General features: G+C 33.3%; 1 protein-coding gene across 7 annotated transcripts in view; it reads left to right on the top strand.

Moving 5' to 3' along the window:
• Nucleotides 1–12,767, top strand: part of Dmd (dystrophin) — a 2,365,055-nt gene that overhangs the window by 1,660,332 nt on the left and 691,956 nt on the right. The window lies entirely within an intron of this gene.

Genomic DNA, 12,767 nt, shown 5'->3' with positions numbered 1-12,767 from the left:
AGGAAAAAAATAAATCAATGTCAACAACTTATATCTGGCAGAAATAATTGGACAATGGACTCTGGTGTTTGCATTACTAATCAACAAAGTATCTATGTTTCTGAATAAGTAGAGAAAAAATTAGAATGCATATGCATATGTCTAAAATTGGCCATGTTACTCTTATATGATGCTGTAGCATATAGTCCAATACTATACATGGGGGATTTATTGGATGATCATTGTTAAGCTAGGAAGCAGAGCACAGAGCAAAATCCTATATGAGAATCATGTTACTGAATGTTACTTCAATTTTTTTGAGCTCAACTCTTCACTTTAGCATAACCCCTCGTATTTTCTATACCATGCAAAGTAATAGGTTTACTAAGACATATCTTCTATTATTTCTCTGGAACAATTGTTGCCAAATTACAGTCTGTTAAATGTTTATGAACTTTATTGAAAAGAAACATAGGAGTTAGAAATATACCAACTCTTTGGCAACACATATTTGAATAACAGCTGATCCTTATTTTTTTAAGACTTTCTACTGGAGGATAGAGAAGAAAACATTTAGAAAATGTGGAAGAAACTGGAGATACTTTTAATAAAATATGCTACACTTAGCCACAGTCTTTATTTTAGCATATTGCAGTGAACTATAGCAGTAGACAATAGAGTTTTGCAAAAAAAATGTAATAAACAATAGAGTTTTATAATTTTTAGAATCTGCTAATAAGTTATTCCCCTGAAACAAACTCCATTAACCTTACTTGATACTCTAGTCTCATCACCATTTTAATAGCATGAACCTAATTCATAGTTATGTGTTTTTTCACTGCATAAAACATGTAATTTACACCCTGCTAATGATAACTTTTAGCATAATTATTGGGTTATTCCTGGTGACATAAAAACTTATCGTGGCAGGTAGGCAATTTTAAAACCTTACCGAAATAGTTGGTATGTGTGATTAAGCTTCAATATGGTTCTCATGTAGAGTGATCTTGGCCAAACTATTTCACTTGGCATGTATTCCTGACAGAGAGATATGGTCTAGTTTCAGGAGAGGCCAGGGCTCTTCAATAAAACGGCTGTAAGAACCAGCAGAATTGTGCAGTCTCTTTGGCAAACCACTGATATGGTACTCATTTTTTCACTGTGATTTCTTCATTAGAGGGATAGATCAGGGTTTTTCTCTGTAGGGGTAAACCTTCCTGTCCACTTCCTAGCAGCTAAAAAAAATATTTTTACAGTTTACTAGCCAGCATTGCAAATGAACATAACATTTTAAAAGTCTAAATTAACACAAAAACTATGTCACTGCTTTCAGTATAAAATGTTTGTAAATTAGGAAAGAATCTTGAATTAATAAGCTTCTTTTTAATTTTAATTTTTATTAATTAATTTATTTTATTAATTACAATTTATTCATTTTGTATCCCAGCCATAGCCCCCTTCTTCATAGGACAAAGAAGAATCCTACCCTTCTTCCTTCTCTCCTCCCATACCCCTTCCCCAGTCCAATGATAGGGGAGGATCTCCTCCTAATACACTGACAAATTTCTTGAAAAAAGCTGCTTGAAAAGATGAAGAAGCTGATATGAGCATAGTTGAGAAAATGTCTGTATTAAATGGTGGGACATCTTTTGGGTATATGCCAGGAGTGGTATAGCAGAATTTTAAGGTAGTGCTATTCCCAATGTTCTGAGAAAGTGCCAGATTGATATCCAAAGTGGTTGTACAAGTTTGCACTCCCACCAGCAATGGAGGATGCTTCCCCTTTCTCCATATACCCTCCATCATATATTATCACTTGAGAGTTTGATCTTAGCCACTCTGTTTGGTATCTCACAGTTGTTTTGATTTGCATTTCCCTGATGACAAAGGACATTGAGCATTTAAGTGTTTCTCTGCCATTCAATATTCCTCTATTGAGAATTCTCTGCTTAGCTCTGTACCCCATTTTTAATTGGATTATTTGGTTTGTTGGTGTTTAACTTCTTGTGTTCTTTATATATTCTGGATATTAGCCCTCTGTCAGATGTAGGAACCTAGACCCCTTGCTCAGATATGGACAATTGGCAGGTCAGTCTCCATGTACATCTCCGAGTGAGGAGAGTAGGGACTCCCTCTGTCATGAACTCAGTTTAATGCTCTATGATCACTTGCTCCTGATGGTGCAGCCTTTCCAGACCACAGAGGAAGAGGATACAGGAAGTCCTGATGATACTTGACAAACTATGGGCAAGTGACAATTGTGGAGAACTTTCCCTTTCAGTGGACTAGAAGAATGGGGTGGGGGAAGAGGTAGGAAGGGTGGGACAGGAAGGAGTTGAGGGAGGGAGCTTCAGACTGGATATATAATGAATAAATTGTGAAAAAAATAAAATTATAATTTAAAAAATTAAAAGGATGAAGAAGATTGTCTTGACTCACTGGACCACATTATTTTTGGACCTATGTGGACACCAAATATTATGGCTAAGCAGAACATCATAGGTCAAAGTTTACCTTCTGGTATCCACAAAATGTGTGGAATTACAGCATAAATTGTATATTTCAGAGAAATATCCCTAACTTTCTCCAACTAAGGAGAAAGTTATACCTCCTAACATTGCCACCACATACCAATAGCCAATTATAGATTTAATTCAGCAATGACATAGAGATTTATGAGATTAGATTCCTCAAGACCAGCTCACAATTGCCTCACCTCTAAACTCTGCTGCACCTAAAACCAAGCCATCAAAATAAGCTCTTCATTGTAAATTCAGATCCAAGTCAGTGCAGAAGTCCAAGCAGAAAATGTCTTTCCCAAGCTCCAAATGTTGTCATCATGCTTTACCACAGAAATTCTTGTGTTTGCTATTGATCTTATTTTTCCCTTTGTTCTTTACCTAACCATATAATTTTATGATGTTGGTTTTTGTAATTCTGTGAGAATATTTTCAAGTAGGGTGATTTATTACTTTTTCCAATTTCAAATAATTATGAATCCATTTAAACCTTTACCAGTAATTAGTGTGACTGAATTCAAAAGATATATAAGCAAGTAACAGCCACTATTTCTGAAAAAGTGAATTTCTTTCTACCTTCTTGTCTCTATACCAAATTTTGTCAAAGTTGCTTTTTTTTTTTAAATATGTTACCAGGATGAGCTTTATAATTCTAACTTTGAAAGTATAAATCAGACTCAAACTGTGGCATATTTATTTGTAGGTTCAGTAAAAGCCTTTATAATGTTATGAACATTTGGAATGAACTAGGGAAGTTACTACACAGGGTAATTATGTAAAATAAAAAGACTAATGTTGTAATATACATGCAGCTAGCTTATAATTCACTGATTTCAATACAATGACATATTTTTTGCCAGTTATTGAAGTAGGCACTGCAATATTAAAACAAATTATTATTAAATCAGTATTTATTCACCCACATTTCTATCTCCTTTTCCTACTAATAGATATGATCCAAACATATAAACATTTTTTAATCTCTAACATACGTTTAAAGTAGACTAACCATGGTTACAATTTAGTGGGGGAATTATAAAAGTCTGTATAATACTCACTATATTCATAGGTCAGCATTTTATTGATTCTTCATAAAATTCTGGTGTATGCCTGTTTCCTAGGACTTGGGAGAGTGAAACAGTAGGATAATATATACACTGCCTTGCTAGATAGCTTAGTAAATTTCAGGAGAGTCTAGGTATAACAACAAAATTCTATTTGAAAAATAGTTTCAGACACACATTTGTATATGTTCATGACATATTCAAATGGGGAAAATTATTATGTTCCTATTTTCTAGTGAGAAACATTTGGTTTTCTATTAATATGCAAGTGAGTATTTATATAGACTTTGCAACTACTTATATAGGAATTCTACCTCCAAATATTTAAAGTGCTTACTGGTGAACTAGCAATTTAAGTTGTTTTGGGAATCTAGTCTTATAATGATATAAGTGTTGTAAAGAAAAAAAAACACTAAAAAGGAAAAACATATTACCAACAAATCCATTGTTCATACTGACAATATTAATCCAGAAACAAAAATGAATGTAAACCTGACAGGTGATACAGAACAATAAACTTTGACCATGTTTTCTGTTTCTGCAACAGGGGAGTGGAAGAGTTCAAAGCTAGAAAGTTATTTTGGGGAGCCAGTGATTGCCAAAATAATCACCTGTAACATTTTTTAAATTAAATTTAACATTTGATTTATACAAGAAGTGAACAGATAGATCAAATTTTGAAAAGCACTGTCATTCTGAATGGCATTCATCTTTCTCAAATATGCTCTCTCATCCTGTGTCAATTAAGTGTTCAGGTGAACTTCAAGGATATTTCCAAGTAAAATGTATTACAGTTATCCTACCAGCTGGCCTCTTATATTGCCTTGCTTTCATGAATATAGTAAATGCTATTTTGTTTATGTGTTCACAGAACTCACAGAGCTACATAGAGAAAGTGGAATACTGGATTGAAAACAAATGTAAAATTACTTTATGGGGCAAGAAAATCTTGTTCATCATTATGCTTTTATGAACACAGATAGAGATGTTGCCAAATTGATTGACAGTCAGTTTGTATGAGTTTTCACAAGTGTTGTGTCATAATCAGTACTGTCATTATATATGCACTGAGGCAAACTGAGGGTCTTAGTTAAATGACAATGTGTAAGCAACATTTGTCACTATGAAAGAATATATTGATGAAAGAATATACTGATGAGACCTGATGAACTAGAGTCTGATGGAAGCAAAGGAGGGCCTCCCCTATCAGAGAGGGGCAGAGAAGAATCAAGGGAGGGAGGGTGAGATTAGGAGGGAATGAGGGAGAGGGCGATAGCTGGGATACAAAGTAAATAAACTATAATTAATATATAAAAATTATTTTAAAAAAGAAGAGAGAAAAGTTTGACAGTTTCATTTATGTAACTTAAGGTAAATACTAGACATTCAGATTTCCAATTCAATTTCTTTATTTTTGAACTATGTAAAAATGAGAAAAAACAGGAAGGTAGTGTAAGGAAAGGTCAACTTTTTGTAAAGTTCATTTTATTTATATTTTTTGTCCTACTTTCCTGAGTAGGTATTATTTTCATGACAATTATAGTAGTACATTATATAGTCTTATCTAAAATGTATATGAACACTTCTTTCCAGATAGTAGTTTAAAAACTGTTATTTCCAGAGTCTAAGAGCAATTCTCAAATATTTAATTGCAATGAGAGCAGAAAATGACAACTTTGCTTTCTAAAGAAAAATGTGTGAAGAAATGTTACTTTTATTATTCAGATCATTGACTAATCCTTAAAAACCATCAATTAATTTATTAAGAAGCCCCACCATTACATTTTTTAATAAAGTATACCACAAGGAATTAGGAAGGAATTCAGAGGCTATTGTGTATTATAGATCATTAGATGTCTCGTTAGGCCTTCCTACTTTTTAAAAATGACAACAACTGCATAAAAAAAATGCTTTAAAAGCTCCATTCTAAATCACAAAGGAATACAACTGTAGTATAGAAAAGGTAAGTATTTCTTTCACTTCTCTCAGAATATTTGTGAATTAAGCATATTCAAAAACACAGTCTCCTCTGTGGCCTAGCAGCCAGTCCTGATGAGACCTGATAGGCTACGGTCAGATGGAAGGGGAGGAGGACCTCCTCTATCAGTGGATTTAGAGAGGGGCAGGGAGGAGATGAGGGAGGGAGGGTGGGATTGGGAGGGATACAGGGAGGGAGCTACAGCTGTGATACAAAGTAACCTGTGATTAATATATACAAAAATAAAAATTATTAAAAAACAAAAACAAAAACAGTGTCTTGGAGAAAATACCCCATCCAAATAATTTATAGTCCATATATCCATGGAGAGACAAGACATTTTTGTGCAGCTCTGAAGCATTTTTTTCTGACTACACCTTCACTCTTGTTAGGTAGTGCTTACTGCTTAGCCACTCCTTAGTGCTTCTTGTCTCTAGCGTGACCTCTGAGCTTTTGTGATTTGTCAAAGTCTTATATACGCATTCCTGCCCATATGTTTTACATCCTTAGTGACTAATGTATGTCCTGTTAACAACTACTCCAAGGTTTGTAAAGCATTTTTAAACACTGTAGTCCTCATTCTTTCCATATAATTCTGGACTCTCCTAAATCTGCATTGTTAATAAATGAAAAGACGACATGTAATGACGTGAGAGCAATGTTACTTAAAGAAACTTTGTCCATTCCCACACAAGGGGCTGTAAATCCCCTATACCACACTCAAGGAAATAAAATGTGCAAAATTATCCTTTATTATTTACCCTTTTCAACATATATGCCTACATATGAACTATAAATTATTTTAATATAACTTTTGCTAAAAATAGCTACTCATTTTGAAAATGTTTATTTGTAGAATATTCACATTTTTCGTTTATCTCTCCCTTGTAGTCCAAGTTCTACTTATATTAAACATTATATATTTTTTCCAGCAATAATTGAAAGTGAAAAAGAAAAATACATTTTTATTTCAGTCCTGTCCAAACAGGTTTAACTAATTTTGGTGAGCTTAAAATATTTATTATAAAAGCTAAAAAGTTGACTTGTGCCCTCCATCATGCTCATTCCTTTTTCACCACAGCAAAATTATAAATCTAAACTTCTTTAGAAGATGAGCTGGGCTGCAATTTTCAGCTAATTGGGAGAAGCAGCCCTGAGCAGCACTGTCAGGATGATTTGAGTCTTAAGATATGATGATGATTATTATGTCAAGTGTAATCAAGACTGTGGGGTCTGAACTGACTAAAAGGCTGGCTGTTTTTAATTCAGGTTCGTATATGAAGTAGACCTCTCATTCACCGACAGTCACAGCTGGCTGTAAAAGAGAGCAATTTTTAAAATGCTATTTCTTTCTCTATGGAGCTATGAAGATCGAGATTGGGTTCACAGAAGGCAAATGTCCTCATTCCCTCTTTTTAAATTCTATTTATTTTCTGCTTGATAGCGTTCATCTTAAAGTTTTCTAGTGGTTGTCTGTCAGTGGCCTACAAACTTCTTAAACCTAAAGCCATCTTTATCTCTCCTTTCAAATAAAAAATACTTTGGAGCACTTAGTTTGCTGTGGTGAATCTCAGTTTCAGAACATGTGAAAAGAAAATCTTAAAGAGAAAGCATGACACTTGTAATAAAATAATATAATTTTAGTATGCAATGAAGACAAAATTACATTGAAGCAGAAGATAACTTTATAGATGATACGACCAAATACAATACTAACAAATAGAAAGTGACAGTGGTGCCCCATCTCAAATATCATTGAGTGACATTGCTTCTCAACAGTGTAACTTTTGAAAATGGTGGTCAACTCGTGAGAGTTTTCTTTTTTAAAACTTATTTTATTTTTAAATCTGCGTTTGTCTGTGTGTCTGTGTGTAGGTATGAGCAAGTGAGTGCAGGTACCCATATATATCAGAGGAATTAATCTGTGATCTACCTGATATGAATTGTGAAAACTACAAGAGCAGTATGTGCTCTTAACCACTGAAACATCTATTCACACAAATTTCATTTTGAAATTTAATAATTACAACACTACTATCTAAAATATTTTATAGCAGTTGGTCGCATTCCTGAGAAATGCATTATGTGTTAGCACAATGAACAGCTAATTATATTTGTATGTAAAATTGAATTATATTTCATATTCAGGTATTAAGATGATTACTGCATATATGAAATTTTAGAGAGGCATTTCAATGGGCTCTAGGATGTAAACTTATTCTTTTCTGTTATTCTTGTCATGGAAGTTCCCCATGACAAGGCTGTCTCTGCTGAATTTCCAGGAACTCTATTCAGTTACTGATATAGTCAAAGTTCTTGCCTTAAGTTCCAGAATTTTTCTCACTTTGTGATTAGTGACATTTGTTTAATTTTATAAGTAGAAAATGATCTGGTGATTAATGAAGAAAAATATTCTCTTGAAAGATAATTTTTTCTTATTGATATGGTTGCTACTTTTACAAAACTGGATGAAACTAACAAACCTTTAAAGAACCGTTGGTGTGTAGCAAATCTGTTAAAATTCTGTCATTTATGCCCTTCTGTCTATTGCCACGATCTTTATTGAACCATATGGTCTGTAGAAAATAGCAATTTAATATTCTCCCATTGCTATATAAGTTTCCTTTTAATATCATCTTGGCAAATGCCATGAAGTTGCATATATAAAACATAGAAAATATTATTTGGTCTAAATTTATCCCATGTAATGGTACTTAGGTGGAACCTATAAGAAAAATATAAACTAATTTCTTATAAACATTGGGCAGGTAATTTAGTAAAAAGAGAAGAAAAAAAACAGATGCACTTCTTACAGAGATAAGTGGCAACTTAACATTTATATCTTTGAGATAAAAACTAGTTTATTCTGAAAAAAATTTAGACCTGTAGATCAACAAAATGCAGCATTTACAAGGCTACAGTCCATTCCTGGGGGTACAGTAGAGAAGTACTAGCTGGATGCATGACAAATCAGATCGGTTAGAAACTATTTCATACAGAGAGACAAAGAATCTCAATGAATAGAACCTTGTCGGGTGGTGAAAGTTGTATTTCTGGTGCTGTGTACATCACATCCATGACATGCTGGATGATTTTGATACTACAGGAGCAGAGTCACAGAGCAGATACTCTTCCAATTTATGGGTAGTAAAAGACAGAGCAGGCAGAGATATGTTGGGTAAGAGAAAGCAAATAAGTATCTGTGTACTGTGGTTTATAAGTTGATATCTCTGAACCAGGATTCTACTTGAAAGAATTCTGAAAATTTACCAAAATTAGAAGCTAATTTTGACAAAGGTTGTGCTTTTCTGTGTGTGCTTTCTTTTTTAACATTCCGGTAAGAATAACAGAAATTCAGCTGTTGACAACTAAATGCAATGTGCTGCCAGTAAATCTGTCTACCATGTCACTTTTATTGCTAGAGGGAAAAGAACAATCACTTAGACAAAGGAAAGACTCTTTTCATGTGTAAAACTATATACTCTAACTAGAACTCTCTTTTAGATTTCGCTTTGTCTAAAGAAAAGAGTAGCTGCAAATTATTACTTTTGTAACTTTTTGCGAAATAAATTTATAACCTTTCTTTCCTTAAAAAAATATGAACAAAATATACATATTAGTCAGTGCATCCACATCAATAAATGATTTTAAGATTTTTAAAAATTAGAGCCAAGGTCTTCATTCTTAGAAAGTATGTCTAGTTTGTGGTAGGTTTATTGATCTTAATTGAATTTATTGTACATTACTAAATGCCAGGAATGGTATGAAGCTTTGCCCTTATGGAATTTTCAATAAGTCAATGGTGGAGAATGTTAAATACTATAGGAATCAATGAGTGGACCAGGAATCCTTGAAGCCAAGCATTGCACTTCCTCTGTTCTTGCAATTCTAATTTCAAATTTTCCTCAATTAAAGCTGTCAAAGAATTTTTGAGTATCTTGATCTTTTTAGCTGCTGTTTTCTCCCCAGGAATTAAAAGTAAAAAATCATTAAAAAAAAAAAACTTTTAATCTTTATTTTGGTAAGTTTTAATAAGCTCACTCTACCTGTAATCTTATATCTTTTCATATAGATCAGATTTGAGCCATCATAATAGGTTTGAAATTATTAGGTCCATATTTTTGAAATCTACCAAGACTTACTAGTTTTGTGAGATTAATTCATTTCTCTATTGGCCATCTTAAAATCTTTTCAATTTATCTTAAATTTTATAGTAGTAAAATGTAAGAAGTGAATGATTTTTATGTTAGTTTTTTTCTCACAAAAATATTGTCTTAAATAAATATTTACTTGTATCTATGAATAAGCCTAAGATCTAAAACTACTACTTTTGTGCAATATTATTATATCCAAAAATGTTGAATATAAATATAAAAGACTCTTTTGTAACTGTACTGTGAAATGCAATAGTGCTTAGTATCTGGGTAATTGAAGTCATGTATTTACAAAGTGTAACTTTATCCACTATACGACCTCATGAAATTATTGCTATTTTTATAGCTTACTGATAGTACTCTGATATACATTCTTTTGGATGATGATAATTTTAGGACTAATTTATCTTAGTATGTTGTTTGTCTTTTCATCTTTGAAAACTGAACCTCTGTGCTTTGCTATATTCTAGTTATTATGAACTGATATCTAACAATCCAAATCTCTATTGTTTCAAAAGTTGTGGATAAGAATACATATATTTTCATATCACCTGACCATGTTTTCTGTTTCTGCAGTAGAGAAATGGAAGAGTTTAAATCTAGAAAGTTATTTTGGGGAGCCAGTGAATGCCAAAGTAATCACTGTAACATTTTTTTAAAATTAAATTTAACATTTTGAACCCAGGGTTAACTATATAGTCATTAATACCCCCACATAAAAAGGAAACAACGGTTGCATCTGTGATCCAAGAGGTTTGGAAAATAGCTTACTTGGAGAGATTTTCTGCTCTTGCTTCCATTGAATTCCTTTTAAAGTATTTCCTGAAAAAGAAAATATTAGGCCTGATGTTATCAATATTTCAGACCACAAGGGTATCTTTGACAAAAATGGTGCCTGTCCTGAAGAAGTTTTTCTGATTTCCTAATGGTCCCATTTACAAAGCAGAAATCTGCTGGTAGGATCTGGCTGAAAATCAAGTTGTTTGTATAGAGTTCTTTCATCTGACTTACTGCATACAGCTTTGAAAGTTATTTACTTTTTGCTTTCTGTGGAAGCAGAACGTGAGTGGTGTTTCTAGTTTAAGGGCAGAGGAGCTAACCTGGAGTGCCCCTCAGCATGAAAATGACACTGAGAATAAAATACACACTCTCTGATCTCCTATGCTACGTTTCGCTATGGGAGACTTTCATAATGTCTTTTTATTGTGTCTAAAATTGGAATATATTAAAAAATAAGTCAGTGTATAACCCAGCATTTATCTTCTAGAATAGGACAACTTATTTCTATTATGAGTTTTAGGCTCAAGGTAGAATGAAAAACTGCATGAAACTTCCTCTTTTGTAAGTCAGTGCCACTGATTTCCATCATTTACTCAAGAGCTTCCCTGTATGCTACATGCCCAATTTTCACCTTCAGATTTTCCAAGCCATAACCACGGCACTGAAATTTGAAATTCTAACTGCCAGCAACTTAAGTATTTCTGTTTGGATTAACGTTTTTACCTACAAACTAGGGAAAGCACCCCTCCAGATTTTCCCTGCAGTTGTTCCAGATTTGTCTAACAAGAACCTCATGGTACCTTTTTACCTATACAGTATTAACATTTATTTAGGAGTTGATAAATAGCTTCATGCAATGGTCATGTTTTTCCAATAGTGTATCCTCATAAACCTACACTCTTCTCTAACCAGTTAATGCAGACAGAAGATTTTTATCCAGTATGCGAGCTGAGACTACACTGTAAAAGACTGTGCTCAGCAAAAACTTGATGAATAAACAGCTCTTCTGGGGGCTTTGCTGCTGCCAGCTTCGCAGGATTTGTATATTGCCTGCTTTGCACATCCCATGATAAAGTTGCTGCTAAAATAAATTGCAGTTTTGCATAATTATTGACAATCACATCTTAACCAGCAGCGTGTATCATATTCGAGTGTTCAATTTTTTAAAATCCATTTTTAGCTTATGTTTAATCCCAGAAAGTGTTTGTGTAGTCATAGAAGGCAAATAAGGCATTTAAATAGAGTACTAATTTCCTCATTTCAGACAAAATTACCTGAATCGTCTTAGATGGAACTGTTATTGCTTAAGGCAGTTTTCCCCTCTGAGGTATTATTATGCAGATCTATGCTCAGGGCATTTCTGTGTATATTATATGCTATATGTATGTATGTATATAAATACATACATACAGCCACTCTACATACATACATATAATTGAAAAGTATGATTTAAAATTCTCATAAGGAACTTTTGTATTTTCCATTGGAAAAAAACTGTAAAATTAAAATACTAAGGTGTAGGCAGAAGGAACTAACATTTTTTTTTAAGAATAATAAGTAGTCATAATATGTAAAGTTGGTGTTCTTCATAGCCATAGCTACTGAAGAAGAAGAAGAAAGGAGAAATTAGAGAAGTTAATAATAAGCCGTGTCACACAACTGGTAAAGGATATTGGGAATTCAACTACTGTCTGTGTGATTTGTAAGTTTCTACTTTTTCAACATTCTTTTTGGATAATGTCTTCAGCTCGAAGACATCAAGTAATACATTACAGACCTAACAGAGTACTTTTAATATGCTGCTCTTTGGAAAGATGGTAGTTTGCACAATTGTTTCTGTGAAATAGTCTTTCTTCTTTTTAGTCTTTTTGTCTCTTCATCTCATTTTCTGACCCATATTTCCACTTTCCTTCTAATATTCATCTCCCAACTCTCCATTTGTATTTTTCTGTCTTGTTACTTTACTTATATAACCTGTGTTTCTTGCTTCAGGGTTATATCAAAGATAGGCATGGCAAGAGGATTTAAGGTTTTGCCTATAAAGATTAACTTCAACACAAACTCAGAGTTGAAAAAAAGATATTTTGGAATGTTTATGAACAAAATTGTTAGGCCAGAACTCTAACTCTCTCCCTCTCTCTCTCTTTCTCCCCATCCAACTGCCCTTCCTCCTTTCCCATCTCTCTCTTGTGTAGGTGTGTACCAGTTTTATTATTCATTTTCTAAGTGATTGCCCAGGGATTGAACCTAGGGCTTCAAATTTAGTAGGCAAACACTCTACTATAAAGTCACA

This window comes from Meriones unguiculatus (genome assembly GCF_030254825.1).
Source record: "Meriones unguiculatus strain TT.TT164.6M chromosome X unlocalized genomic scaffold, Bangor_MerUng_6.1 ChrX_unordered_Scaffold_31, whole genome shotgun sequence".
NCBI lineage: Eukaryota > Metazoa > Chordata > Mammalia > Rodentia > Muridae > Meriones > Meriones unguiculatus.
This window is presented reverse-complemented; position numbering and strand designations above follow the sequence as displayed.